Genomic DNA, 6,000 nt, shown 5'->3' with positions numbered 1-6,000 from the left:
GCTGTCATATGTTTGTCCCACTCATTATCTAATAAGTCAGCATGAATGCTATGGGATATGTTTTCCTGCTCAGGTACTCCTCTCTGCAAGCGCTTAATACCATTGCATAACCCCATACAGAGGTAAAATACAATTTTAACATAACTGCCTGCATAAGAAGGCATAAGAAGAAAAACAAAAGAGCGATGCATAACTGTCTGCTAGTGAAGTCGACAAAATACAACGCTTGCGCTTTGAAAGGAGACAGCGTTGTTACTCTTGTGTCTCTTTTTTCTCCTCTTGTTCCCTTCTTGTCTTTGGAAGTTCCTGGGCAAGGCAGGATCTAGGCGCACACGGCTCCCGTGAATCCATGGTTTTCGACCATCCACCTTCACTGCAGTGGGAGTACTCATCTTCTGTGGTAAGGGGCTGTCATAAGGAGGATCCTTCCATCTGTGGCAAAATTACGCACATACACCCTCTGGCCAACAGGTATCGAACTGGTCTGCTGGGCTAACGCAGTCTTCTCCTTTTGCAATACCTATTTAGAGAAGAACTTGACAGATTTCATTAACTCAATAAAATAACTCATTTCATCTCTTAAAACCTCAGTTGTCTTATGGGGCATCTGTTTTCTGCTGCCTTAAAGGGGTGGGCATGGGACATCCTGTCACAATTTGATGTGGCATTAAATGGTGATCACTTCCTGACTGATTTCGGAGAGTGTACAAGGCTAGAGGTAGACAATACCGCCTTTATACAAAGTGGTTCTGTGAGGGGGCGACCGGACATGGGCCGGTAACTCACCGTGCCTGTTCCACGGTCAACCACTCTCCTACGTCGGCGACTTGGACCTAATCGAAAGGAAGGAGTTAACAATAACCAACGCCTCCTCCTCACAGGAAGAAGAGCGTTCTCCACGGCAGGACGGCAAATGGATGGTATCGACAAGGGCGGAAGAGGAGGGAATCCCAGGAAGCTGGGGGAGGAAAACCGGAAGACGCTGAGTGTTGGAGGAGCCCAGCTGTGACGGAGAGCGAAGACGCCAAGCCAACGGAAGAAGAGAGCCCAGCTGATGCTAGGAGAGAGGACGAGGACGCCGGGGAAGATGACAACCCCGACGACTGGTGCGAAGACTGGTGGACACCCCCAGGGATCGCCTTCAAGCCGCTGCAACTCAGGAGAGTTGCAGCAGTTGCGCTAGGTGATTTGGGCAGGGGGGAGGAAATCTATGGGTCCGGCATAGAACAACCACAAGAGGAGAGGAGGAGAGGGGTCACAAAGGGACATTTCACTGAGAGTGTGCACTACTTCAATCTTTTTCCTCACGCCTGGATTACCCATAACCTCCGGAGAGGGAGGCTGGGACATGCTTTGGGGGAATATAATCACCCTTTGAAGCCTTGCATGTTGATCTATACCTTATTTCTTTTGAGGTCTCGCCTGACCCAGCGCCTGTGCTGGTCTGGTGAGACTTATTGAGAGGGCTCCAAAAAGTGCTACCAGGCCAGCCTAGAGCTACAGTGCATGTGCGCGGGCGCGCGCACCGCGCTTTAGCGCGATTACTTTAACTTTCGCAGCCGCTTTGATGTTTGATCGCGATCATTTTCAATTTCACGGCCGCACCGCCGCTGGGCATAGCCAATAGGTCTCGCTTTTGGGACCTTATAAGTATTTAGTTATGCAACTGTTGCATGGCTAAACACTTATAAGGTCCCAAAGGCGAGACCTATTGGCTATGCCAATGCTTGTTATTCTTGTTTTCATGGGGTACACGGCCTATTACCTGGGACTAAGGGATAGGCAGAACCGGGCAAAGAGGGAGGGAGGAGATAAAGCGGCACATAGACTTAGTCTTTTTTTGGGCCAGCGCGTTCATACGCCCTTTCATCACTTCTATATCCCTGCACTGTTGGCGTGGTGACGGTATCTTCAGTAGAAGCCCAAGCATAGGGCCAGCGTACTTACCGCTGCTTTCTTCTTTTTGGGGGACTCCGGGGGACGTTGTCCTGTCAGTCTGACAGAAGATACCTGGAGAGGAAAAAGAAGGAGAAGAGTGTCTGTTTGGACCCTCAGGGAATACCCCTGCCATTTCTCTTCTGAAGCATTGCTTCGTATCATTGCAATAAAACTACGCCAAGATTGAGCCGCATCTCAGGCCTCTACGCTTCTTTCTCCGCCCGTCCCTCCCACAGGTACAGAGTTTGCACATTTCATTCTTGAGGAGGCCATTCAGGCGCTCTACTGTTCCTTTAGTTTGGGGATGATAAGCAGATGTCAATTTATGTTTTATTCCTAAGGCGGCGCATATGTGTTGGAATGCTGTGTTAGCAAAATGAGGCCTGTTATCTGAGCGGACGCCACGCCCCATCTCAGGATCACCTCTGTTATCAAAAACTGGCTGCTGCTTTAGCATCATTATGTACACTTAGTCCTGCAGCCATTGTGAGAATGGACAAACAATTATTATAAAATACCTTTAATCGTTACATCTTTCGGTCGTAGATGTAGGTTTTTTAATGGACCTGTTGGGAGTTGGTATTTTTGAGGTGATCACCTTTAAGGTTGGCTTGGGGCGATACTGTTGGATTTAGTAGGATATCCATCGTCCACTGGCACCTTATTGTTGGGCCTGTCCGTCAAAGGCCAAAGTTTATTGCAGTAAATTATGGCATACAATTGAACGATTGACATTTACAACACACCATTCATGTTGGCTTAAAGCACCTTGGACACAGTTCATAAAAGGCCACTCTCTGCGCATCATCCATGGTCGACTTACTATGAAATGATATAAAGAGGAAGCGCAAGTCGATGTCCTGCGACACTATTAAAACCATTTAAATAAGTTAAATAAAGTGGTCATTGGGTTTTACATGGGGTACCAGCTATCAAACGTGTGCCTAAGTGCAAATGCCTAGGTAAGCTATAACTAGTTACCCACTCAGGGCAAATGTACCTTATGGACACCTGACGACTGCCCTGGTCATCAGAAATAGAATGTAAGCACAAGCAGACTGCACAAAGTCTACCTAAAATGTTAAAAACGATATTTTATCCAAATAATTACAATTAGAAGACACCAGGGGATTAACCCTGAGATGTGTGCCAAGTAGGAAGTAGCTACCTCTGTGAACTTTTATAAAGTGAAGGTGCGAATGCGTAATAATGTCTCTCGGCACCCTATCTAGCCAGGAAGGTGCTCTGGGTCGACCATTGCCCCGCTGGTTCTTTTGATACAGGCGACAAGGCATCCTACGTCGCCAGATCCTTCAGCCTCCAACGCCCAACAAGGAGCGACAAAAGCCGACTGCTGGCTGTCACGTATACCTTAGACCCACTGCCTTCTCCAAATCCAGCAGGCCTTGCAATCTTCCAAGCAGTGTGTACATATAAAGCAGCGGTCTGGCCAATCTCTGTTGGATCCGCTCTATAGCACGACAGAAGAGCTGCTCTGCGGCATCTCGGTTACATTCTAGAAACACAGGACTTTCAACAAGATCTCACACCGCAGCATCAACGCCACCTTGTCTCAGGGCCCTCAAAAGCCAAGGGACACACTTCAGATACAGCTCCTGTGGCGTTGCCCCATGGCTTAGTAAACGCCGCTCATGGAGGGTTCCTGATCTGAACATAAGGTATAATAAGCCCTTTTCTCAGGGAGGGACAACAGATTCAACAAGCATTTGCAATGCAATAGGCCTCACACTTACGAGACTTTGAGCTATTGGCATTGTAAATGACAATGTCTTTGATGTGTGTTGTTTTTAAAACAGATAAATAAAAGGCATTCTATTTACAATACAAGTACATCAACAACAAAAGAGTGAACAAAGTAAGGAGCAAAATAGGAGTAACAGCGTGAGCAAAAAGTTGTGTTTTTAAGAGAACCCTCACTCACCAACCTGGTTGGTGACATGCTTCATCATCGGGTTCCACCAGAGAGGCCGAATGCCTCTCTGGTGTGCTACAACGCCTGAACTACAGCGGAGCTGGTTTTTGATGGAAAGGGGAGTGAAAAATTTAAAAGGTGAGTGGTTTTAACCAATAACCAATTTAATTCTGGCAAACCAAATACCGAACTAAAAACAAGTGGGTTGGACAGAAGCCGGCCAATTAGGTGGGACACGGCTTATCCAAAAGGGGGGAAGGTCAACATGTTTCTGCTTAATGAGCCCAGTCGGCTAAGCATTCATCAGGACCATAGGGAACACCACGGCGGTATGCACACGCTAAGGTGCACCCAGACCAGTGGTGTGTTTGAGCGGTAAGACTCACTGTTTTACCGCAAGAGCCATCCTGTAATTAAGGGGCTAGTAACGCCTGTAAAGGGAAAAACAGACATAACACACATAAAGACATATACAGATAGACACATTGTGTCACTTGAATATCTTATGCTTTACGTGATTCAGGTGAACACAATTGGTAGGCCCATGCTGTGAAGGGGGAGTGGGTGTCAAATAACGTTAAGTGGTTATCAAGACTCCCACACAAAAAGAGTGGTGCTCTGTGTGAGCTGTGGGACCTGTACTTTTATCAGCGTGTTTTCGTAGTGGTCCTGCGCACAAGTTGTGTCAGTGAAGTCAATAAAACAATGTATTGACTAGCCGGCCAGCGATGTGCTGTCGGCGTAGGCTGTAGTAGCCGTAGTGCTTGCCTTTAAAAATATATACATATATACATATAGCGGACTCGTGCAAGTGGAGTACATGCTGAAATGAGCACACATGGTGTTTGCCAGGCGCCGTTGCTCCAGTGCATGACTATCAATTTGGTATTTAAAAACAACAACAACATGGAAAAAAGGGGGCTGAACTCTTACTCAGTAAACCAGTATTTGTTGCGTCATGGGTCCGAGGGGGGGGTAGTGAGCTATAGTATCTATGGGAGTAGATAAATAAGAGAACCTTGTTGGTCTGGGTACTCGTAAGAGAAACTCACTGGGACCAGAGGGACGCGATGGTAAAGGGAAACTACTTACTTCCATGCTCGCACACTCCCGCAAGGTACCTGGATCAGTCCTGCTCGGCCCGGATCTTGGTGAGTATGGAGTGAGAGCCGGAATAAATACAAATGCAAACCTATCACGTGATGCGGAGACGCGTGTCACGTGATAGCAACAGCGTCCGTAAACGCGTGACATCATCAACAGGTGCGTGTGTTAGCGGCCGAGCCCTCAGACCTAGTCCCATTAGGATTGGTTGACTAAGATGTGGTGGGCTGAAGTAGGATATGCTAGTTTTTACAGGGAGCATGACAAATAATGGCGAAAATACTTCGTCATGATTATTTATGTTTGAAAATAGTCGGTGATTATTGACTACTTAAACATGCCACTTAATGCCTGAAAACTGTTCAAAAGAATTACACTTTACGGGTGGATCCCCTAAGTGAAAACTGGTTTCAAGAGGAAATTAACGAGAGGCGCTTTGTGTATTGTATCTATTGGTGACCCACTGCATTGGTCAGTTCCAATGAGAAACACAACAGAGGGGGTCTAAAGAAATCCTAGGCAGTGCTACAAAGAGGCCATCAAGGTGTTAGTCCTAATGGTGGAAATCAACCCATATTTCAATTCTTCAAGACGGAGTTCCACGGGATGTTATCATTAAGACCTGTGAGGTGAGTAGAAAGGCGATAGACCCACCTTTGCTCTTTTTCAAAGAGTAGCTGCTGAGTATTTTGTCCTGGTTTCAATTTTTCAATGATTGACCAGGTCATATCGTTCGTGGTGTGATTGGCCAAAAGAAAATGTTCTGTCAATTTTGTGCTTAGTTTTCGACAGCGAATGGTACTGCGATGTTCGCATATGCGCTGCTTAATTTTCCTCCCTGTCATCCCGACGTATCTTAGTCCGCATGGACAGGTGATGAGGTAAACCACGTCTGTAGAATTGCAGTTTGTGTGCGTTCTCTGCACCCATTGTTTCCCTGGTTCAAGTTCAAGGTGTTTCGAGGGGGAAGTCAGGTGGCAGACGCTACATGAGCCGCAAGGGTAGTGACCAACAATAGGAGGGAG

The 6,000-nt window shown here is 46.8% G+C and overlaps 1 long non-coding RNA gene across 1 annotated transcript in view; it reads right to left on the bottom strand.

Moving 5' to 3' along the window:
- Positions 1 to 279: 279 nt before the first annotated feature.
- LOC146839369 (uncharacterized) overlaps positions 280 to 6,000 on the bottom strand; it is a 91,155-nt gene continuing 85,434 nt past the window's right edge. Inside the window, exons 2-3 of the long non-coding RNA XR_014980680.1 lie at positions 1,948 to 2,010; positions 280 to 520 (exon numbers count right to left, since the gene is read on the bottom strand). This is a non-coding gene — a long non-coding RNA (uncharacterized LOC146839369). The remainder of the gene's footprint in view (positions 521 to 1,947; positions 2,011 to 6,000) is intronic.

This window comes from Triturus cristatus, chromosome 4_1 (genome assembly GCF_964204655.1).
Source record: "Triturus cristatus chromosome 4_1, aTriCri1.1, whole genome shotgun sequence".
Taxonomy (NCBI): domain Eukaryota; kingdom Metazoa; phylum Chordata; class Amphibia; order Caudata; family Salamandridae; genus Triturus; species Triturus cristatus.
This window is presented reverse-complemented; position numbering and strand designations above follow the sequence as displayed.